At 43.4% G+C, this 25,523-nt stretch overlaps 1 protein-coding gene across 4 annotated transcripts in view; it reads right to left on the minus strand.

The window, feature by feature from the left end:
- eppk1 (epiplakin 1) overlaps window positions 1-25,523 on the minus strand; it is a 57,720-nt gene that overhangs the window by 25,522 nt on the left and 6,675 nt on the right. Inside the window, exon 3 of one of the 4 annotated variants that reach the window (XM_073055251.1) lies at window positions 20,838-20,940. The exons of the other annotated variants lie outside the window; for them this stretch is intronic. The gene's annotated coding sequence lies outside the window, so the exon portion shown is untranslated. The remainder of the gene's footprint in view (window positions 1-20,837; window positions 20,941-25,523) is intronic. 4 annotated transcript variants of the gene reach the window in all.

The raw sequence follows: 25,523 nt of genomic DNA on the forward strand, positions 1-25,523 counted from the left end.
CATTCCAACCTGATTGACATCTGAGACCCCGTGAGTGAGGATAAAAGAGGGGTCTGGGGAACAACCCCTTTAGACACACCAGGAGAAACGCTAGAAATCCCGTGACAGCGTTTAATAGCGAAAGCTGGTGGGGGCTCGTGTGCGTCCTCCCTTTGCCTGGGGTGGCGAGCTCATCACGGAAGAATGGTTTAGCTAAAGGAGAGGCCACAAGTGAAAGGCCACGACAACGAGACTCCTGACGGATCGAAATCATAAAGGAAAGCCGGCAAGTTCTTCTCCAAATCTCTCTCTCTCTCTCCAACAATTGCAACACAGCAGTCCCCAACGGCTGCAGCCTGTATGAACTGAGTGAACTTTATATTTCCATCGGACAATACATTATCCCCTAGACAACGATAGAGCTTATTTTTTATTGATTATTATTATACCCACACTTTTAGATTTAGTATTGACGAAGTATATTATCTGTATATTTGCATTGATATTATTTTTGTGTATTTTTACTAATAAATACTGTTAAAAATAGTATCATCAGACTTCAACGGACATCTCTATCTTTGCTGGTAAGTGAGCCAGTTACGGGGTTCGTAATAATAGGAGAAGACCAGAGGGGGTGGGATGAAGCTAAGAGCTGGAAAGGTGATTGGCGAAAGTGATACAGAGCTGGAGAAGGGAAAGGATCATGGGACGGGAGGCCTCAGGAGAAAGAAAGGAGTGGGGGGGGGGGGGGGAAGCACACACATTTTAATTCCACGTCCCATTCCCATTCTGATATGTCTATCCATGGCCTCCTCTACTGTCAAGATGAAGCCACACTCAGGTTGGAGGAACAACACCTTATATACTGGCTGGGTAGCCTCCAACCTGATGGCATGAACATTGACTTCTCTAACTTCCGTTAATGCCCCTCCTCCCCTTCTTACCCCATCCCTGACATATTTAGTTGTTTGCCTGTTCTCCATCTCCCTCTGGTGCTCCCCCACCCCCACTCCTTTCTTTCTCCTGAGGCCTCCCGTCCCATGATCCTTTCTCTTCTCCAGCTCTGAATCACTTTCGCCAATCACTTTTCCAGCTCTTAGCTTCATCCCACCCCCTCCGGTCTTCTATCATTTCGCATTTCCCCCTCCCCCCACTACTTGCAAATCTCTTACTATCTTTCCTTTCGGTTAGTCCTGACGAAGGGTCTCGGCCCAAAACGTCGACAGCACTTCCCCCAATAGATGCTGCCTGGCCTGTTGTGTTCCACCAGCATCTTGTGTGTGTTGTTGTTTGAATTTCCAGCATCTGCAGATTTCCTACTGAAGAATGTTATCTGTTTTGTGGAGGATATAGACCACATTAGGAAGTGGGTCAGGGAATGACTAATGGAATTTCATTGGCAGTTGTTTCTCATTTACATTGGTAGATGTGTGGCATTGTAGACTTATTGTTGCAGAAGCATTGAGGATCTTGGCACCCATGCCATCATCTGTTTGATCCACTTCTGCCAGGAAGGATGTGCATGATAGAAGGACTGGGACGGCCAGACTGGATAACAGCTTTTTCTGTCAGGCTGAGAGATTAATGAATACCCTGCCATCTCTGTTGTCTTGTCACTAGGACAGCAAGCTGTTTACTGTTTATCTGTGATGCACACTACATGCATTTTGAATTATATTTTCACTTTGTGGTAATGTTTTTTTGTTTTGTGAGTGCACCTTGACCTGGAGGAATGTTGTTTCGTTTGGTTGAATATACGTACAGTGAGGTGACAATAAGCTTGAACAATCATTGTCATACGTGTGTGGATGATAGCAAAATGGAAGGCCATGTAGCAGGGAGGGGTTAGATTTATCATACAATGGGTCAAAAGACTGGCACAGCATGGTGGGCCAAAGTTTCTGTACTACCCTGTAGTGGTCTATAGAGGATACTGGTAATCTTTGCCATTTATGCCTCACATAACTTTATAAATTTCCATCAAAATCACTCTTCAAAATTAGACTGGTAATAAGTGCAGATAAGTGTATGATGTTGCACTTTAAGTTAAATAAGGGCAGGAGGTACTTGGTGAAAAACAGAGGCCTGGAGATCACTGTAGAACTTAGAGACTTTGGGGTACAGGTACATAGTTCCTTGAAATGGGACAGACGTAGACATATTTGGCATGCCTGCTTTTGTCAGTCATGGCACTGAGTATGAGTTATAACATCTTTGTAATTTGATAATATGAGGGGTGATTGGTAGGTTTGTGGCCTTTGTTAGAAGGAGACAATTTTAGAAAACTTAGCACATTTATTTTTCAACATAGTCCCCTCCTACATTTACACACTTAGTCCAGCGGTCGTGGAGCTTACAGATCTTGGACCTGCAGAAAGTGTCCACAGATGGGTGATTGATAAGTTCATGGTCTAAGGGAGAAGGAGATGAGTTATACAGCTCTCGTTATAAGCACATACAGTTCAACTCTTTGACTGATTATGCAGAAAGTTTGAAGTTAATAACTCATCTCCTTCTACCTTAGGCCACAAACTTATCAATCATTCTTGATGAGTTATTAACTGATGAGTTATTAACTTCAAACTTTCTGCATAATCACTCAGAGTTGAAATGTATGTGCATTTTAAAGAGAGCTGTATAACTCATCTCCTTCTACCTTAGGCCATGAACTTAACAATCACCTCTGCTGTGGACACTTTCTGGAGGTCCAAGATCTGTAAGCTCCATGATCGCTGGACTAAGTGTGTAAATGTAGGAGGGGACTATGTTGAAAAAGAAATGTGCTAGGTTTTCTAAAATTGACTCCTTCTACCTTAGGCTACAAATTTATCAATCACCCCTGGTAATGAGACCACACATGGGAGCACTGTGTGCAGTACTGGTTGCCCTACTACAGAAAGAATGTCATTGAGCTGGAAAGGGTGCAGAAAACTTTCACAAGGATTTTGCTGGATTGGAGAAGTTGAGTTACAGAAATTGAATAAACCGGGACTTTTACCCTGAGTGAAGGGGACTGTGGGATGACCTTAAAGTGGTTTATAAGATCAGAAAAGGAACAGATAAGGTGGATGATTAGTCTTTGCCCTGAGTGGGGGAGTCTTAAACTAGAGGGGATAGGCTTAAAGTGAGGGAGACCTGAGGGCAGGCTTTTCCAAAAAGTAGCTGGTGGGTATGTGGAAGTGATAGGGGCAGGCACAATTACAGCATTTAAAAAATATGAATAGGAACAGTTTTGAGGGAAATGGCCAAATCCAGCCAAATGGGATTTGATCAAATAGACATCTTGATTGGCACAGATGAGATTGGCCCAAAGGGCATGTTCCCATGCTGTATAATTCTGTGAATCAGTCAATCTCTCTACAGATAGCAAGCATTGAATTGATGGGCAGAATGGAATTCTGATGCGCTTTTGTATAATGCCTACCAAATACCTATCCCTTAAAAAACCTGACAGGAAATCAGACAGGGTTCCAGTACATAATTCTCCGTAACTTCTGCCATCTCCAACAGGATCCCACCACCAAGCATACCTTTCCCTCTCTTTCCCCCACCTCATAGGGATCATTCTCTACACAACTCCCTTGTCCATTCGTTCCACCCTGCTGATCTCCCTCCTGGCACTTATCCTTGCAAGTGGAACAAGTGCTACACCTGCTCCTACACCACCTCCCTCATTACCATTCAAAGCCCTAAACAGTCATTCTAGGTGAGGGGACACTTCACCTCTGAGTCTGTTGGGGTCATTTACTGTATCCAGAGCTCCTGGTGTGACCCAATGTAGATTGGGTGACCGCTATGCTGTGCCCTTATTCTCTATCCACCATAAAAAGTGGGATCTCCTAGTGACCACCCACTTTAATTCCACTTCCCATTCCCATTCTGATATGTCAGTCCATGGCCTTTTCTACTGTTGTGATGAGGCCACACTCAGGTTGGAGGAACAACACGTTGTATTCTGGGTATTCACTAAACTGATGGCAAGAACATCAATTTCTCAAACTTACAGTAATGACCCCTCTCCCTCACCATTCCCTATCCCCTCTTTCCTCCCTTGCCTTATCTCCTTGCCTGCCCATTGCCTCCCTCTGGTGCTCCTCCCCACCCCCTATTCTACCATAGCCTTCTGTCTTCTCCTATTAACTTCCCCCTTCTCCACCTCTATCACTCACCAATCAACTTTCCAGCTCTTTACTTCACCCTTCTGCCTCCCAGATTCACCAATCACCTGGTTTCTCCTGTCCCTTTCTCCACCTTTTAACTCTACTCCACATTTTTTTTCTCCCATCCTGCTGAAAGGTCTCAGTCCGAAATGTTGACTGTACTATTTTTGGCCAGCTGAGTTCCTCCAGCATTTTGTGTGTTGCTTGGGATTTCCAGCATCTGCAGATTTTTCTCTTGTTTAGGGTGGATTATCTGAATATTGCTGAGAGCCAGTTACATAGGTTTCTGTGGCCACGTTTGCCTGCTATATTCCCTGCATTACAAGAGTTATCATATCCCGACAATGCTGGCAGTGGAGTCCCCTTATTTATGGTGGTGGAAATTCAACCTTTGCTTAGGAATTAAACATAAGCTGAAGATTGTGCGTTACCTGTGGGTATGTGTTCAGTCACAGGTGGGCAGGTCCAAGTGGCCAAAACTGAAGACTGCATTGCAAGGCAAAGGACTGGCAGTTGAATGGGCAATGTTCTTTAGGTCAGGGCCCAGTACAGCTCAAGCTAGGGATTCTTCATCACTGACCTCCTTGACTACTTGGATTATACTTGACTATTTGTACCCATGGGCTTCCTCCCATTATCCCAACAAACATGCAGGTTATTGGATTAACTAGCCACAGTGAATTGCTGCTGTTGTCTGAACTCTAGGTTCAAGATTGTTTGATGTTATTTCCTGTACACAAGTGTAAGGAGAATGAAATAATTATTACTCTGGATCTAATGCAGCACAGAAACACAAGATAAAGAACACAATAATAAAAACACATACGACAAATATGTAAGATAGCTTATATACATTGATTGAACGTCCATAAAGTGACACTAGGCTGTACACATGGTGACTGATAGGACGCAATGAGAAGCTGGGTGGGGTTAATAGGAATGTGGGAGAAACTGGAAGATGTGGTATTACAGTAACAATGGGCACTTGATGATTAATATGGAGGTGGGGGTCCAAAGGGCTTACTGCATTACTAATTTTGTTTTCATGACTATTTGCATAGTGATCTCTATCTCTCTGAGGAGTAGGTTTGGACTTTGGGCGTGCAGTAATCAGCAATGATTTATCTGCTTTTGACTCCAAACCACACCCCAATGGATGATTACAAACATAAGATGTGTATGTTTTCCTCCGGAGTTTGTTCTGCCCAATTTATCACTCCTTCCATCAACTCTCCCTCATCTGAGCCCAGGCTCTGTGCTGTGCTTTCAATGAATATTGATATATGACCTATTTCATTGTAGCAGCTGCACCTGCCAACACACCTCACCACACCCATTGTCACTTTCATCCCATTCTTGTTTCCAAAGGTAAAGTTCATGGTTCGCTGAAAATGACTACACGGTTAGATAGGATGGTAAAAAAGGCATATGGCATGCCAAAAGATTAAGGATAAGAGTCAGGATTTCATGGTCAGAATATGGTGTGCAGTTCTAATTGCTCTGTTGCAGGCCACCGCTCTTCTAGGATACATCTTGATCAACCTGTTGTGGTTTAGAGGGTATGTGCTATAAGGAGAGGATGGACAAATGTGGTGTTTTCACTGAAGTGGTTGAGGAGACCTGTTGGATGTTTATAAAATGATAGGGAACATCGATAGAGTACAGGGATGGAATCTTTCCCACAGAGTAGAAGTCTCAAGTACAAGAAGACATGCGTTTTCGCTGAGAGGGAGAAAAGTTAAAAAGAGATGTGCAGGCATGTTGTTTACAGAGTGGTGGGTGCCTGCAACTGTCTGAAAGGGAGAGTGGTGGAAACAGACACAATAGACACATTTAAGATAGGCACTTGAATATATTGGGAGTGGAGGAATAAGGTCAGATGTAAGCAGAAGGAATTGGTTTAATTTGCTGTGCTTTTCAGCACAAACATCGTGGGCCAAAAGGCTGTCCCTATCTTTGCACTATACTGTTCATAAACTGTCATATTTGCATGCCTTTGGCACATATCCCTTTAACCTTTCTAAAGATGTATTTTTTCAAATGTCTTTACTTACGATCATGAGTTTTTACCACCTCACCATGGAAGACATCTTCAAGAACCTGTGGCACAAGAAGATGGAAGCTGGCACCAAGCTGCCTCACTGGTGCCCCTTTTCTCATTACTATCACCAGCAAGAAGGTACGAGAGCCTGGAGACCACACAATGGTTCAGGAACAGCTTCACCTCCATGAACACCACCTCTTTTCACAATATTTATAGATTTTGTAATTTCCTTTCTTTGCACTGTACTGTTATTACAAAACGACGTATTTGACATCATTGTTTCATTTCCATCAGGGAATGAGGTGGGGCAGGTGACAGAAGTGTGTGAATGGGAAAACTTTGGATCTAGTGACCATAATGCTGTTAGTTTCAAAATAATTATGGAGAAGGACAGGTCTGGTCCTCAGGTTGTGATTCTAAATTGGAGAAAGGCTAATTCTGATGGTATCAACAAGATCTGGCAGTGTGGAGAGGGACAGGACAAGTTGTTTTCAGACAAAGGTGGGCTTGGTAAATGGGAGGCCCTCAAAAATGAAGCTAAGTGTACAGAGTTTGCATGTTTCTGTCAGAGTAAAAGGTAAGGCTACAGGTTTAGTGAATCTTGTTTATTGAGCAATACTGAGGCCCTGGTTGGGAGGAAAGAGGAGGTGCACAGCAAGTATGTATAAGCAGGAAGGAACTTTCACAGGGGTCAGTGTTGGTCCCGTTTCTGCTGTATATGACTGATTTAGATGAAGGAGTAGATGCCTTTGATGCTAGGTTTATAGATGATGCAAAGACTGGTGGAGGGGTAGGTAGTGTTGAGGAAACAGGTAGGATGCAGATGGACTTAGACAGATAAGGAGAATGGGCAAGAAAGTGGCAAATGAAAGACAATGGTGGAAAATGCATGCTCATGCACGTTGGTAGTAGAAATAAATGTGCAGACTATTTCCTAAACAGGGAGAAAATCCAAAAATCTGGGATACAAAGGGATTTGGGAGTCCTTGTGCAGAACACCCTAATGGTTAACTTGCAGGTTGAGTCGGTGGTGAGGAATGCAAATCCAATGTTAGCATTCATTTCAAGAGGTCTATAATACAAGAGCAAGGATGTGACGCTAAGGGTTTATAAGGCACTGCTGAGGCCTCACCTTGAGTATTGTGAACAATTAGGAGCCCCTTATCTTAGAAAAGATGTGCTGTCATTGAAGAGGATCCAGAGGAAGCTCACAAGGATGATTTCAAGAATGAAAGGATTACCATATGAGGGACATTTGATAGCTCTGTGTCTGTACTCACTGGAATTTAGAAGGATGGGGGGGAATCTCATTGAAGCCTTTCAAAATTTGAAAGGCCCAGACAAAGTAGATGTGGAAAGGATGTTTCCATGGTGGGAGAGTCTAGGACAAGAGGGCACAGCGTCAGGATAGAGGGGCATCCATTTAAAATGGATGCGTGAAATTTCTTTAGCCAGAGGGTTGTGAATTTCTAGAATTTATTACCACAAGTGGTTGTGGAGGCCAGGTCATTGGGTGTATTTAAGGCAGAGCTTGATGCAATCTTGCTTGGCCACGGAATCAAAGAAAGACAGAAAGTGGGGCTGGGGAGGGGGAGAAAAGGATCAGCCATGATTGAATGGTGGAGCAGATTTGATGGGCCAAATGGCCTAACTCTGCTTCTATATTTTATGGTCTTATGGTACAAATGAGATACTTGAGTTGGATAAAAGATGAAAGAAAGCAATTAAGAAGGAAATCCGGAGGGTGAAAAGAATATATGCATTTGCTCCATTAGACAAGTGAAGGAGAATCCCAGGGGCTTCTAAAGAAATGTGAAGGGCAAATGGATAGTTAGGGACTAAACCAGTTGTCTAGAAGATCAGAATGGTAATCTATGCATGGAGCCAGAAGAGTTGGGGAAGATCTTAAATGATTTTTTTTTGCATTTTAAAAATTATTTGCTGGTGGACTCAATTTATGGGGGTCATTAACCTCCCAGGGCCCGATGAGGTCCTCTGACCCTGTGCTTACAACACAAATACTTACAATTTCCTTAACCACAGGAGATGTGTTGGAGGAATGGAGGATAGCTAATGTTGTTCTGTTATTTAAGAATGTGTCTCAGAATAAGTCGGGGAAATAATAGATCAGTGAGCCTGATATCACAAGAGGGTAAATTATTGGAAAGTATTCCAAGAACTGGATATGTATTGGGATAGATGGGCACAGGTTAAGGATAGACAATATGCCTTTTTGCATGGCAAGTCATGTTTAACCAATCTTCTGGAGTTTTTCAAGGAAGTTACTATGAAAATTGATGGAAAGGCAGTAGATGTTGTTGACTTGGACCTTAGCAAGGCCTTTGACAAACTCCCGCATGGGACGTTAGTCAAGAAAGTTCAATCACGGCATTCAAGATAAAGTATTGGATTAGACATTGGCTTCATGGGAGAAGCCAGAGGGTGGTAATAGATGGCTGCCTCTCTGCTGGAAGCCTGTGACTAGTGGTGTTCAGCAGGGATCAGTGCTGGGTCCATTGTTTTTCTGTCATCTACATCAATGATCTGGATGATAACGTGGTAAATTGGATCAGCAAATTTGCAGATGACCAAAGGTTCAGGGTGCAGCTGACATTGAGGACGACCATAAAAGTTTGCAGCGGGATCTGAACCAGCTGGAAAATGGGCTAAAAGAATGACAGGTGGAATTTAATGCAGACATTAATGCAGCTGGAATTTAACCCAGGGTAGGGCTTGCATGGTGAGCAGGAAGACATTGCAGAATCTAGGAGAGCAGATGGATCTGTCAATATAGTTCCAAAGTTTCCTGAAATTGGCATCACATGTAGATGAGTTGTAAAGAGCATTTGATAAGTTGGTTTATGAAAGTCAAGTTATTAAGCACAGGAGTTAAGATATTATGTTGAAGTTTTACAAGACGCTGCTGAGGCTTAATTTGGAGTTTCGTGTCCAGCTTTTGTCACTTGCCTACAGGGAGGATGTAAATAGGATTGAAGGGGTGCAGAGAAAAATTATAAGGATGTTGTCAGGATTTGAGGACATGACTTGTAGGTGAAGATTGAATAGTTTAGGACTTTATTCCCTAAAGCATGTAGGAGCATGAAGAGAGATATGATAGAGGTGTACAAAATTCTGATGATATAGATAAAGTAACGCAAGCAGTTTTCTCCCCACTGAGTGTGGGTGCGACTAGGATTAGCGGTTATAATTTAAGGGTGAAAGGGGAATATGAGGGGGAGCTTCAGTAAGAGGGTGGTGAGATTAAGGAATGACCTGCCAGTGGAAGTGGTTTAAGAGACATTTGGATAGGTACTTGGATGGGAGGGGAATGTAGGACTATGATCTGCATGCAGGTTGACGGGACAGGCAGAATAATAGTTTGGCATGGACAAGTTGGGCCCAAAGGCCTATTTCTGTGCAGTAGAATTCTCTGATGCTATAAATCATCACCCTCTAGGTCAAACAACAAACTCCCCAGCACCTCTTTGAATATCCCTTTTTCACCTTTAACCTATGCCGTCAACCTCAGCCTCTCAAGCCCCAGTGAGAGCAGCTGCTTTTGAACTTAATCATTAACATTCCACAATATGTCACTTCTCTCCCCAACCCTCCAGCTGATAGATCCCCTCATAATTTAATGTCATTGGAAAACTGACTAAACATATCCTCCACATTTCTCATCCAACTCATTTTTTTTTACACACGAAACAACAATTAAGTTTTCAGCATCGATCCCTGGAGTATAGAATTCCAATCAGGAAAAAAACAACAGCCCTCCACCACCAAACCCATTTTGGATTCAGATTGCCGACACATTGCAACTTGCACCTGGTATAACTTTGTGGACTAGCCTACCACGTGGGGCCTGGCCGGAAGTCTTACTGAAGTCTACGTAGACAACATCTACTGCCCCTCATTCATCTCATTTTTAGTGTCCTTCTTCTCAGATTCAAGATCTGCACTACAGGAAACCACACTAATCTGTCCCCGTCTTTTTAAGCCGTCCCTCAGGATCTTCTCCAACAAATTCCCGCACACTGACGCAAGGCCCACCAGCTTGCAGTTTCCATGTTTATTTTGACTGAAAAAGAGAATGATGTTATCTCTCCTCCTGGAATGACATATCACACACGATAAGTCAGAGTAAAGCAACATCGACTGTGTCAAATCAAACACTGTCGTGAAGTAGAAGCACAATGGTGTCTCCTGTTTCAAGTACATTATGATCTGATTCATTTCTGTATCTTTAGAAAGAGGGGACATCATAAGAACATAAGAAATAGGAGCAGGAGTAAGCCACCCAGCCCATCGAGCCTGCTCCTCATTCAATAAGATCACGGCTGATCTGTCCGTGAACACAGCTCCATTACCTGCCTTTTTCCCATAACCTTTAATTCCCTTACTATGTAAAAACCTATTTGTTGCTTAAATATATTTAGTGAAGAAGTCTCAACTGCTTCCCTGGGCAGAGAATTCCACAGATTCACCACTCTCTGGGGAAAAACAGTTTCTCCTAAATCTTCTTCCCTGAATCTTGAGGCAATGTCCCCTATTTCTGGTCTCACTTACCAATGGAAACAACTTTCCTAATGTTATCTATCTCTTTCAAAATGTTATATGTTTCCCTAAGATCCCCTCTCATTCTTCTAAACTCCGGAGAGTATAGTCCCAGGCGACTCAATCTCACCTCATAGGTTAACCCCTTCATCCCTGGAATCAACCTAGTGAACCTCCTCTGCACTGTCTCCAAAGCCAGTATATCATTCCTCAAGTACGGAAACCAGAACTGCACACAGTACTCCAGGTGCAGCCTCACCAGTACCCTGTATAGTTGCAGCATGACCTCCCTGCTGTTGAATTCAATCCCTCTAGCAATGAAGGCCCACATTCCGTTTGCCTTCTTAATAACCTGTTGTACCTGCAAGCTAACTTTTTGCGATTCATGAACAAGCACTCCCAAGTCCCTCTGCACAAGAGCATTGCTGCAACCTTTCACCATTTAAATAAAATCTGCTTTTCTATTATTCCTTCCAAAGTGGATGATTTCACATTTACCAACGTTGTATTCCATTTGCCAGACCTTGGCCCACCCACTTAATCTATCTATATCCCTCTGCAGACTCTCCACATCCTCTGTACAATTTGCTTTTCCACTCAGTTTAGTGTCATCAGCAGATTTTGCTACACTACACTCAGTCCCCTCTTCCAAATCATCAGTGTAAATGGTTAACAGCTGCGGGCCCAGCACCAACCCCTGTAGCACCCCACTCATCACTGACTGCCAACTGGAGAAACACCCATTTATACCAACTCTCTGCCTTCTATTGGTTAACCAATCCACCATCCATGCCAATAAACTTCCTCTGACTCCATGCATCTGTATCTTATTGATAAGTCTCTTGTGTGGCACCTTAACGAACGCCTTCTGGAAATCCAAGTATATGACATCCACTGTTCCCCTCTATCCACTGCACTCATTACGTCCTCAAAGAACTCCAGTAAGTTTGTCAAACAGAACCTGCCCTTTCTGAATCCATGCTGTATCTGTCTAATGGAACCACTCCTTTCTAAATGTTTCACAATTTCTTCCTTAATGACAGCTTCAAGCATTTTCCCAACTACAGATGTTAAACTAACTGGCCTATCCACCAGGAACTGCCCAGAGTCTAGAGAGTTTTGGTAAATGATTACCAATGCATCTACTATAACCTCCACCAATACAATCACCCTGGGATACATCCCATCAGGACCAGGGGACTTATCTACCTTCAGGCCCTCTAGTTTGCTCATCACTATCTCTTTAGTGACAGTGATTTTACCAAGGTTCTCACCTCCCATTTCGTCCATAACATAATTCTTTGGTATTTTAGACATGTCCTCCACCGTGAAGACTGACACAACATAGTCGTTCAATGCCTCAGCCATTTCCTTATCACCCAATATCTATTTCCCTTTCTTGTCTTCCAAGGGACCTATGTTGACTTTAGCCACCCTCTTCCGCTTTATATACATAAAAACTTCTGCTATCTGTTTTTATATTTTGTGCTAATTTACATTCATATTCTATCTTCCCTTTCCTTATTTCTTGTTTAGTTGTTCGTTGTTGCTTTATAAAGTTTTCCCAATCCTCCAGTCTCCCACTACTCTTTGTGACTTTATATACATGAGCTATTAATTTGATACTATCTTTTATTTCCTTAGTTATCCAAGGATTGCTCTCCCCACACTTGCTGTCCTTACTTTTGACTGGAATAAACATTTGTTGAGCACTGTGAAAAATCTCTTTGAAAGTATTCCACTGTTCCTCAACTGTCCTACCAAACAGCCTGTGCTCCCAATCCACATTAGCCATCTCCTCCCTCATCCCATTGTAGTGTCCCTTGTTCAAGCATAATACACTATGTTTAGATCTAACTATTTCATCGTCCATCTGTATGTGAAATTCAATCATACTATGATCACTCTTTCCAAGAGGATCCCTGACTACAAGATTGTTAATCTTACCTGTCTCATTGCACAGGACTAGATCTAAGATAGCATTTTCCCTTGTAAGTTCACTAACATGCTGCTCAAGAAAGCCATCACGGATGCATTCTATGAAGTCCTCCTCAAGACTTCCTTGACCAACCTGATTCACCCAATCTATGTGGAAGTTAAAATCCCCCATGATAACTGCTGTTCTGTTCTTACAAGCCTTAGTTATTTCTTGGTTAATCGCCTCTGCCATTGTAATATTTTTATTAGGTGGCCTATAGACAACTCTCACCAGTGATTTTTCCCTTTACTGTTCTTAATCTCTACCCAGATGGACTCAACATTCTGCTCCATAGATCTTATATCGTCTCTCACAATTGCCCTGATCTCATCCTTAATTAAGATCGCCTCCCGACCTCCTTTACTTTCCTGCTTATCTTTCCATATTACCTGATACCCTTGGATATTTAATTCCCAGTCATCGCCACCTTGCAACCAGCTTTCTGTAATGGCCACTAAATCAGATGCCTTGGTACTGATCTGTGCCACTGAAATGTGGTACTGAAATGTGGGCATTTAGATAAAGTGTCCTTATACTCATTGTCCTTTTAGAATCTAGTGACCTATGTGATTTTTTGACAGAGTCAGAGAATGTCAAATCCTTGTGGGTAGAGATAAGAAACTGCAAGGGTAGAAAAAAGCATTATGGGTATCATATACTGTACAGTATAGGCCTCAAATAGTAGTCAAGGTGTGGGGTTGAGATTACAAAGGGAGCTGGAAAAGACATGTAACAAGGGTAATGACACAGTTGTAATGGGGGACTTCAATATATAAGGGGACTGGGAAAATAAGGTTAGTGTCAAATTGCAAGAGAGGGAATTTGTTAATGCATACGAGATGGGTTTTAGAGCAGCTTATGCTTGAGCCTGCTTAGGGAAAGGCTGTCTTAGATTGGGTGTTGTGTAATATCCTAGATTTTATTTGTCAGCTTAACATGTAGGAACCCTTAGGAGGCAGTGATCATAATGTGATTGAACTCATACTGCAATTTGAGAGGAGAAGCATAACTCACATGTATCAGTATCACAGTGGAATAAATGGAGTCACAGAGGCATGAGAGAGGAGCTTGCCCAGGTGGATTGGAGGGGGATGCTGTTGGGGATGATGGCAGAACAGAGGAGGTTGAAGTTTCTGGGAATAGTTCAGAAGGATAGATATATCCCACAGAAGAAGTTGTTCCCCAATGGCAGAGGTAGGCAAGTGGCGGACAAGGGTAGTTTAGGACTGCATAAAAGCCAAGGAAAGGGCATATAAGGTAGCAAAAGTGAGTGGGAAGTTGGATGATTGGAAAGTTTTTAAAATCCAACAAATGGACAACTAAAAAGGTACAAGGGAAAAGATATGAGCAAACTAGCCGATAATATAAAGCAAGATACAAAAAGATATCTTCAGTTATATAAAGAATAAAGGGAGGTGAGAGTTAATATTGGACCACTGGAAAATGATGCTAGTGAGGTAGCAATGGGTGATAATGGGGGACAAAGAAATAGCAGATGAACTGAATAAGTACTTTGCTTCAGTCTCTACTCTGGAAGACACTAGTGCCAGAGGTCTGTGAGTGTCAGGAAGCAGGAGTATGTGTCATTACTATTACAAAGGAAAAAGTGCTAGACAAACTCAAAGGTCTTAAGGTGGATAAGTCATCTGGACCAGATGGATGACATCCCAGAGTCCTGAGAGAGGTTGCTGAAGAGATAATGGATGCATTGGTCATGATCTTTCAAGAATAATTTGATTCTGATATGGTTCCGGAGGACTAGAAAATTGCAAATGTCAGGAGAAAAGCAAAAGAAACATAGAAACATAAAAAATAGGTGCAGGAGTAGGCCGTTCAGCCCTTCGAGCCTGCACCACCATTCAGTATGATCATGGCTGATCAGAACCCTGTACCTGCTTTCTCTCCATACCCCCGATCCCTTTAGCCACAAGGGTCATATCTAACTACCTCTTAAATATAGCCAATCAACCGGCCTCAACTGTTTCCTGTGGCAGAGAATTCCACAGATTCACCACTCTCTGTATGAAGAAGTTTTTCCTCATCTCGGTCCTAAAAGGCTTCCCCTTTATCCTTAAACTGTGACCCCTCGTTCTGGACTTCCCCAACATCGGAAACAATCTTCCTGCATCTAGCCTGTCCAATCCCTTTAGAATTTTATATGTTTCAATAAGATCCCCCCTCAATCTTCTGAATTCCAGTGAGTATAAGCCTAGTCGATCCAGTCTTTCTTCATATGAAAGTCCTGCCATCCCAGGAATCAATCTGGTGAAGCTTCTCTGTACTCCCTCTATGGCATGAGTGTCTTTCCTCAGATTAGGGGACCAAAACTGCACACAATATTCTAGGTGCGGGCTCACCAAGGCCTTGTACAACTGCAGTAGAACGTCCCTGCTCCTGTACTCAAATCCTTTTGCTATGAATGCCAACATACCATTTGCCTTTTTCACAGCCTGCTGTACCTGCATACCCACCTTCAATGACTGGTGTACAATGACACCCAGGTCTCATTGCACCTCCCCTTTTCCTAATCGGCCACCATTCAGATAATAATCTGTTTTCCTGTTCTTGCAACCAAAGTGGATAACCTCACATTTATCCACATTAAATTGCATCTGCCATGAATTTGCCCACTTACCTAACCTATCCAAGTCACCCTGCATCCTCTTAGCATCCTCCTCACAGCTAACACCGCCACCCAGCTTCGTATCATCCGCAAACTTGGAGATGCTGCATTTAATTCCCTCGTCTAAATCATTAATATATATAGTAAACAACTGGGGTCCCAGCACTGAGCCTTGCGGTACCCCACTGGTCACTGCCTGCCTGTAAGAAATTACAGGCCAGTTAGCCGAACCTCAGTGAATGGGAAAGTGTTGGAGTCTATTATTAAGGGTGAGGTTTCAGGGTACATGGAGACTAATGATAAAATAAGTCAAAGTCAGCATGGTTTCTGTAAAGGGAAATCTTGCCTGACAAATCGATTAGAATACTTCGAGGAGTTCAATGAGTTTCAATAGGTACATTTAATGTCAGAGAAATGTATACAATATATATCGTAAAATTCTTTTTCTTCTCAAACATCCACGTAAACAGAAGAGTGTCCCATAGAATGAATGACAGTTAAACGTTAGAACCCCAAAGCCCCCCCCCCAGCTCCCCCCTCCCAAACACAAGGAGCAGTAAGGCAACAATCCCCCCTCCCTCACCAGCAAAGATGCATCGGCACCCCCCTTTCAAGGACTCAAGCGTGCAGCAAAGCCTCAATAAAGACACAGACTTGCAGTACTCCAAAGACTACGCATTCACCTGGCTCTCTCTCTCTCTCTCTCTCTCTCTCTCTCTCTCTCTCTCTCTAATAAGGGAAAAAGAGATGTCCCCATTTCACAGTGAGAGGGGAGTAACAAGTGGAGTGGACAAAGGAAAGGTAGTAGATGTCAATTACTTGGATTTTCAGAAGGCGTTTGATAAGGTGCCACACATGAGGTTGTTTAACAAGGTAAAATCCTATAACGTTATAGGAAAGATACTGACATGGAATGGCTGACATGCGGGAGGCAGTGAGTGGGAATAAAGAGGACCTTTTCTGGTTGGCTGCCTCAGGGGTTAGTCTTGAGACTGCTAATTTTCACATTCTTTGTCAATGTTTTAGATAATGGGATTGATGGATTTGTGGTAAAGTTTGCAGATGATACGAAGATAGGTGGGGGGTAGGTAGTGCTGAGGAAGCAATGCGTTTGCAGCAGGATTTTATTAAGGGATTGGACAAGATAGAGGCAGGAAATATGTTCCAGATGCTGGGAGAGTCCAGTACCAGAGGGCATGGTTTGAGAATAAGGGGTAGGTCATTTAGGACAGAGTTAAGGAAAAACTTCTTCTCCCAGAGAGTTGTGGGGGTCTGGAATGCACTGCCTCGGAAGGCAGTGGAGGCCAATTCTCTGGATGCTTTCAAGAAGGAGCTAGATAGGTATCTTATGGATAGAGGAATCAAGGGATATGGGGACAAGGCAGGAACCGGGTATTGATAGTAGATGATCAGCCATGATCTCAGAATGGCGGTGCAGGCTCGAAGGGCCAAATGGTCTACTTCTGCACCTATTGTCTATTGTCTATTTAGACAAATTGGAAGAATGGGCAAAATAGTGGCAGATGGAATACAGTGTTGGGAAATGCATTTTGGTAAAAAGTGCACAATCATGCAGACTATTGTGAAAATGGGGAAAAAATTCAAACATCAGAGGTGCAGAGGAGCTGAGCAGTCCTTGTGTAAGACTCACAGAAGATTAATTCACAGGTTGAGTCTGTGATAAGGAAGGCAAATGCAAAGTTGGCATTTATTACAAGGGGAATAGAATATATAAAAAAATGGAGCTAATGCTGAGGCTTTATAAGTCACTAGTCAGGCTGCACTTGGAGTATTGTCAAAAGTTTTGGGCCCCAAATCTCAGAAAAGGTGTATTGTCATTGGAGGGAGTCCAGAGGATGTCCACGAGGATGATTCTGGGAATGAAGGAGTTAACATATAAGGAGTGTTTGGCAGCTTTGGGCCCGTATTCACTGGAATTTAGAAGAATGCATGGGGATTTCATTGAAACCTACCAAATGTTGAAAGGACTAGATAAGGTAAATATGGAAAGGATGTTTCCTTTGGTGGAGGTATCCAGAACTAGAGGGTACAACCGCAAAATTGAGGGGCAACCTTCTTGAACAGAGGTAAGGAGGAATTTTTTTTAGCCAAAGGGTGGTGAATCAGTGGAATGCTCTGCCACAGACTGTGGTGGAGGCCAAGACTGTGGGTATATTTAAAGTGGAAGATGAGTTTCCTAATCAGTTGGGGCATCTAGGTAGGTGAGACTAGAACTAGGGGACATTGCCTCAAGATTCAGGGAAAAAGATTTAGGACGGAGATGAGGAGAAACTGTTTTTCCCAGAAAGTGGTGAATCTGAAATTCTCTGCCCAGAGAAGCAGTTGAGGCTTCTTCACTAAATATATTTAAGATACAGTTAGATAGGTTTTTACATAGTAAGAGAATTAAGGGTTATGGGGAAAAGGCAGGTAGATGGAGCTGAGTTTACAGTCATGATCTTATTGAACAGCAGGGCAGGCTCGATGGGCCGGATGGCCTACTCCTGCTCCTATTTCTTATGCTCTTATGTTATGTAAAAGGGGAGACAAAGGGAGAAAACAATTTTATGCTGTTGGAGTGTTGACTAGTCTGAGGAAAATGAGACTTTTGCTTGTATTGGACCTCTTTCTAGCAGTGAGGAGGCTAAGTACAGACAGGACAGTGTGGGAATAAGACCATATAACGATAAGAATAGGACCAGAATACTGCTATTTGGCCCATCGACTTTGCACCACCAATCCATCATGCTTGATTTATTAACCCTTTCAACCACATTCTACATAAAACATTAAGATATAGAGGATGAATTAGGCCAGTTTGCTCTGCCATTCAATCATGGCTGATATTTTTTTCCCACCTCTGCAGCCCCACTTCCTGGCCTTCTCCCTGTAACCTTTGATGCTGTGTTCAATCAAGAACCTATCAAGCTATGCCCTAAAGGCACTCAATGACCTGGCCTCTACAGCTGCCTCTGGTAATAAATTACATAGAATCACCACCCTCTGCTAAAGAAGTTTCTCTGCATCTCCATTTTAAATGGACACCCCTCTATCCTGAGGCTGTGACCTCTTGCTCTAGACTCTCCCCACCATTGGAAACATCCTTTACACAACTATTCTGTCTAGGCCTTGCAACATTTGAATGGTTTCAATGAGATAGAAACATAGAAAACCTACAGCACAATCCAGGCTCTTTGGTCCACAAAGCTGTGCCGAACATGTCCTTACCTTAGAACTACCCAGGTTTACCCATAGCCCTCTATTTTTCTAAGCTCCATGTATCCATCCAGGAGTCTCATAAAAGACCCTATCATTTTTCCCATTCCACGCACTCACCACTCCCTGCATAAAAAACTTACCCCTGACATCTCCTCTGCACCTACTTCCAAGCACCTTAAAAATATGCCCTCTTGTGCTAGCCATTTTATCCCTGGGAAAAGCCTCTGACCCATCATCCTTCTGAATTCCAGCGAGTACAGACCCAGAGCTTTCAAATGTTCTTTGTATGATAATCCTTTCATTCCTGAATCATCCTTGTGAACCTCCTCTGATCACTCCCAATGCAAGTGCATCTTTCCTTTGATAAAGAACCCACACCTGTTCATAATACTCAAGATGAGGCCTCACCAGTGCCTTATAAAACTTCAGCATTACATCCCTGCTCTTGTATTCTAGACCTCTTGAAATGAATTGCATTTGCCTTCCTCAGCACCGTCTCAAACTGCAAGTTGACCTTTAGGGTGTTCTGCACAAGGACTCCCAAGTCCCTTTGCATCTCATTTTTTCCCAACTACTAAGGTAAGGCTAACAGGTCTATACTTTCCTTTCTGCTGCCTCCCTCCTTTCTTAAAGAATGAACTGACATTTGCAATTTTCCTGTCCTCTGGCACCATGCCAGTGTCCAATAGTTATTGAAGGAACATTACTAATGCCTCCATAATCCCTACTGCTATCTCTTTCAGAACCTTGGAGTGCAGTTCACTTGGTCTGGTTGACTTTTGTAGTCTTAGGACTTTCAGCATTTTGAGCAGCTTCTCCCTTGTAACAGAAACAGCACTCACTTCTCTTCCCTCTCACCCTTCAACACCTGGCACACTGCTAGTGTCTTCCACAGTGAAGACTGGTGCAAAGTACTCATTTAGTTCATCTGCCATCTCCGTGTCCCGTTAGTATTTCTCCGGCCTCATTTTCTAGTAGTCCTATATCCATTCTCAAAGAAAAAGCTTTTACTGTCCTCTTTGATATTATTTGCTAGCTTGTTTTCATATTTCATCTTTTCTGTCCTAATGCTTCTCTTAATTGCTCTCTGCAGGTTTTTAAAAGCTTCACAATCCTCTGTCTTACCACTAATTTTTTGCTTTGCTGTATGCCCTCTTGTGTTTACATTAGCTTTGACTTCCCTTGTCAGCCACGGTTGTACTAGTTTGTTATTTGAGTATTTCTTTGTTTTTGGAATTCATCTATCCTGCACCTTCCTCATTTTCCCAGAAACTCACACCATTGCTGCTCTGCTGTCATCCCTGCCAGCAGCTCCTTCCAATTTGCTTTGGCCAACTCCTCTCTCATACCACTGCAATTTCCTTTACTCCACCTTCTCCCTGAGAAATACCTTCTCCCTGTTGAATTTCAAGTTAAGCTCAAATATATTGTGATCACTGCTTCCTAAGGATTCTTTTACTTTAAGCTCTCTAATCACCTCTGGTTTATTATATCTAGTATAGCTGACCCCCCAGTAGACTCAATGGCAAACTGCTCTAAAAAGCCATCAAAGCATTCAACAAACTCATTCTCTTGAGATCCATTTCCAACCTAATTTTCCTAATCGACCTGCATGTTGAAATCTATGTCCGTCACAGCATTGCCCTTTTGCATAGGCGGCTTTAGCTATGTGTCACCCATTTCAACTGAAACGGGCCCCGCCCTCCCAGGGAACCCCGACTGACATGCAAAAATTTAATGCACAGCTCCCAGACGCCACAATATTCTCCTGATGGTCACCAGTGGGCGCTCGCTGACTGACATCTGAGAAAACTGTAAACATTGCTCCTAGCTAAGGCGGCTACTTTTCAATGAGAGGAAAATGAAACACTCCTATCCTAGTGGTGCTGAAAAATGGAAAATATTAGACAACAAAACAAAACGTTTAAAGAGTCTCCCAAAAGTGTCATCTTTCTTTGGTCCAGCATCTGTAAAAGGCCCGCCGACTGCAGTTGCTGCTGCACCATCGTCACAGCATGGGGCTGGAGTGCCAAGTGACAGTGTAAGAGGTACAGGAGATGTTGATAATCAGAGCAATGAAAATAAGCAGAACAATTCTACTCAAACAGATGGTGATAATGATAGCCAAACTTTGTTTGATGAACAAGCACCACAGCATGATGACAGTCCTACAACTGAGACAGGTGAGGGAGATGCCGCCACCAGCACACCAGACAGAGGGAAAGCCCCACTAACATTCACAGAGACCGATCCGGCACGGTAGCCAACGCATATTACCAGTGACCAACGGATCGACGTTGTTAGAAGAGGTCCTGTTCAGTTAGAGGACATTAACTTTCCAAAGAGCCAATCACGCTGTCGTTTTACCAAGGACAGATACCTTATGAAGATGAAAAATGGAGAAACCATTCGCAGGTCATGGTTAGTGTACTCAGAATCATCTGTTCAATCTTCTGTTTCTGCTGTACCCTATTTGGCAAGCGAAATCACAGTCTCACTTGCGGAGGTTTCAGAGTGTGGGAGCGACTACTCTCACACTCCAGGATCACGAGAAGTCAAATGCGCAGCGTGCCAACATGGAGAGCTGGTGCGAGCTGGAAACGCACAGTGCCATTGACAGCAAGTACCAAGAAATGCAATTGCTGGAAATAACACTGGAATGATGTCATGAAGAGGGTCATTGCCATAGTCTGTCCCCCTGCAGAACGAAACCTTGCTTTCCGTGGCCACAATTCCACACTACAGGAACCAAGTAATGGGAAGTTTCTAGGTCTGGTGGAGCTGCTTGCCGAGTTCGACCCAGTGATGAGCGAACATGTCAGACGAGCTGAGGAAAAAGAGATTGCTGACCACTACAAGGGGAAAACCATACAAAATGAGTTAATCACACTTATTGGAGACAAGACACTGGAAGCGATAACAGAAAAAGTAAAACAATCACGTTACTACTCGGTGCTAATGGACTGCGCCACTGACGCTGCACACATAGAGCAGCTCTCTGTGACACTGCGCATTGTCACATGCCAAGTAAATGTCGGAGCTACTGTTAGTGAGCATTTTGTCGGTTTCCTACCAGTGCTTGACACAACAGGTGCAGGCCTAACCGACGTTTTTTTAACGCATATGGAGAAGTTAGGATTAGATATCTCAAAGTGCAGGGGCCAGGTACATGATAATGGGAGCAATATGTGGGAGAAAAATAGCGGGGTGCAGAAGAGGGTGTTAGATATTAACAAAAAAGCACTGTTCATGCCATGCACCAGCTGCAGCCTAAACCTAGTCATTGTCGATGCTGCAAAATCAACAGTGGAGTCTGTGAGCTTCTTTGGGGTGCTGCAATGTCTATACACACTATTCAGCTCATCGACACAGAGATGGGAGCTTTTCAAGGAGAACGTGCCACAGATGACCCTCAAGGCCATATCCAACACGCGATGGGAGTGCCGCGTGGAAACTGTGATAAGTCCTACACTACCAGCTTCCCGATGTTGGCAATGCGCTCCTGTCACTGATTGAACATGCCACACAGAAAGGTGACACTGAAACCACATCTGCAGCCAGAGGCCTAGAACAGGAGATCATGTCATGGAAATTCCTGCTGACTGTTATCATCTGGTACAACGTTTTACATGAGGTGAATCGTGTCAGCAAGCTGCTCCAGAGCCCACAAGTGGGAATCGATGTGCTACAGCGCGAGGTGGAATATGTTCTGAAATTTCTCAAGGAATACAGAGAGAACGGCCTTTCATCCGCCCAAACAGATGCCAGAGACATAGCTGAAGAGATAGGGATGTCAATGGTCTTTCCTACTGCACGAATCAGAAAACCAAAACGCCAGTTCCAGTCCGAGTCCCAACGTGCAGACCCTTCGCTGCCAGTGGCACCCGAGGAACGGTACAAGAGAGAAGTTTTCTTTCCACTAGTGGACTCTGCCATCACTGGCATTAGTGAGCGCTTCAAGCTGATGGAGTCATTTTACAGTCTGTTTGGCTTCATTTATGGAAGAGAGGAAATGAAAATAGCCACCCAAAGTCGCACACTGAAAGACAGCTGCGTAAACATGGAGAGGACACTTGGTGATGTGGATGCTGAGGAACTTTTGCGCGAGGTGTCGGCTGCTGTCAGTGCCGTGCCTGCAAAAGAAACCACTGGCCTGCAGATTCTCAGCTACATTTACAGCAACAATCTGATTGAACTGTATCCTAACCTCACCATTGCTCTAAGACTCATGCTGACAGTGCCTGTGACTGTAGCGAGTGGAGAGAGAAGTTTTTCGAGGCTAAAGCTCATCAAAACGCATTGGAGGACAACCGTGTTCCAGGAGTGTCTGTCAGCTCTTGCTCAGATATCAATTGAGCATGAAATAACAAGATCGCTGGACAAAGATGAGCTCATTAAAGCATTCTCAGCACTTAAGTGCGAGACGCAGTTTGTTGTAAACTTCCAGTAGTTAACTTTCAGACGCCATTCATTGAATAAATAAAGTGTGAATTTTCATTAAATATGACATTTTTTTGTTATTAATTTAATTAGAGGGAAATTGTTTAAGCTGTTCTTATGTCAGCTAATACCTAACACATAGTGCCATTCAATGCAGACTCGCTGCTGAAAAGGGCGAGGCTTCTCACTCCAAAGCAAAAAATGTAATTGTTTCAGTTTTTAATTAAGAGAATTGTTTGGATTATGTTGAGCTGTTTGTCCATTATGCTGAAAGTGCATATAATGCATCAGCGTTTAAGTCCGAAGTTGTCCCATTATTGATGCAAACCAACTTGAATATTCGCTTTTTTTCTTTCTTTTTTTTTGGGAAGCGGGGGTAGGGCCCCACATTAACTCTTGAACTGGGCCCCCAGATGCTTAAGGCCGCCTATGCCCTTTTGACATGCTTTTTCTATTTTCCACTGTAATCTATGGACAACATCTTAGCTACAGTTGGGAGGCCTGTAGATAAATGCCATTAGGGTCCTTTTACCATTACAGTTTCTTAGCTCAACCCACAAGGATTCAACGTCTTCTGAACCTATGTCACAACTTTCTACTGATTTGATGCCATTCTTCACCAGCAGAGCCACAGCACCCCCGGCCTACATCCCTATTTCTCTGACACAACGTGTAACCTTGGACATTCAGCTCTGAACCACAGTCATCCTTCAGCCACGATTCAGTGACAGCCACAACATCATGCCTGACAATCTGTAAAAGTGCAACAAGATCATCCATCTTATTTCTTAGACTCCATGTATTGAGATATAACACTTTGAGTACTGCATTTGCTATCCTTTTTGATTCTGCATCCTTAATGCACTGATACTCACCCAGCTGGCTGCAGTTTTGTCCTATCATCTGGCTGCCCTTCTGAACAGTTTAACAGGATGCTATCTTAGCTTTTTTTACCATCCGTCCTATGCTGAATTCCATCAATCCGATTCCCATCCCCCTGTTAAATTAGTTTATAACCTCTCAACAGCTCTAACAAACCTGCCTGTGAGAATATTGGTCCCCCTTGGCCTTAGGTGCAACCTGTCACTTTTGAACAGGTCATAGCTCGCCCAGAAGAAATCCCAATGATCCAAGAATCTGAAGCCACATATTAATCTGCCAAATCATCCTGTTTCTACCCTCACTGGTGCATGGCACAGGCAGGAATCCAGAAATTAATACATGGGAGGTCCTGCTCCTCAGCTTTCTACCTAGCACTCAAAATTCTCTTTTCAGGACCTCATTGCTTTTCCTTCCTATGTCATTGGTACCAATATGTACCAAGACATCTGGCTGCTCTCCCTCCCTCCGAAATTCCATGGATGCGATCTGAAACACCTGTGATCCTGGTGCCAGGGAGGCAACACACCATTTGGGTATCCAGTTCACACCCACAGAATCTCCTGTCTGTTCCCCTCACTATCGTCCCCTATCACAACCGTTCCGCTCTTCTCCCTCAATCCCTTCTGCACCACTGACGCGTGCTTAGTGTCAGTAACCTGGTCTCCGTGGCGTTCCCCTGGGAGGTCATCCCCCACAACAGTATCCAAAGCTGTTTACATATTATTTTTAAATGGCCACAGGGGTGCTCTGCACTAACTGCCTATTCACATTTCTGTTTCTCCTGACAGTCACACAGCTACTCGCCTCCTGCAGCTTCGGGGTGACTACTTCCCTGTAACTCTGATTGATTATCTTCTCACTTTCCCGTAAAAGCTGAAAGTCATCCAGCTGCTGCTCCAGATCCCTAACACGGTCTTCAAAGAGCTGCAGCTGAATGCACTTCACGCAGATGTAGTTCCCTGGGAGACTCTTGGTCTTCCAGGACTCCAACATCTGGCATGAAGAATACACAAGGGGCATTTAAGCTATTTAAGGGTGTTGTTCCCTTATTCAAGAAAGGGACGTGAGATAGCCCAGGAAATTATAGATCAGTGAATCTTACTTCAGTGGTTGGTAAGTTGATGGAGTAGATCCTGAGAGGCAGGATTTATGAGGCATAATATGATTAGGAGTAGTCAGCATGGCTTTGTAAAGAGCAGGTCATGCCTTACGAGCCTGATTGAATTTTTTGAGGATGTGCCTAAACACATTGTTGAAGGAAGAGCAGCAGATGCAGTGTATATGGATTTCAGCAAGACATTTGACAAGGTACCCCATGCAAGGCTTATTGAGAAAGTAAGGAGGCATGGGATCCAAGGGGACATTGCTTTGTGGACCCAGAACTGGCTTGCCCATAGAAGGCAAAGAGTGGTTGTAGATGGGTCATATTCTGACATCGGTGGTGGGGAAAATGCTAGAGTCAGTTATCAAAGATGTGATAACAGCACATTTGGAAAGAGGTGAAATCATCGGACAAAGTCAGCATGGATTTGTGAAAGGAAAATCATGTCTGACGAATCTTATAGAATTTTTTGAAGATGTAACTAGTAGAGTGGATAGGGGAGAGCCAGTGGATGTGGTATATTTAGATTTTCAAAAGGC

This window comes from Hemitrygon akajei, chromosome 8 (assembly GCF_048418815.1).
Source record: "Hemitrygon akajei chromosome 8, sHemAka1.3, whole genome shotgun sequence".
Lineage (NCBI taxonomy): Eukaryota > Metazoa > Chordata > Chondrichthyes > Myliobatiformes > Dasyatidae > Hemitrygon > Hemitrygon akajei.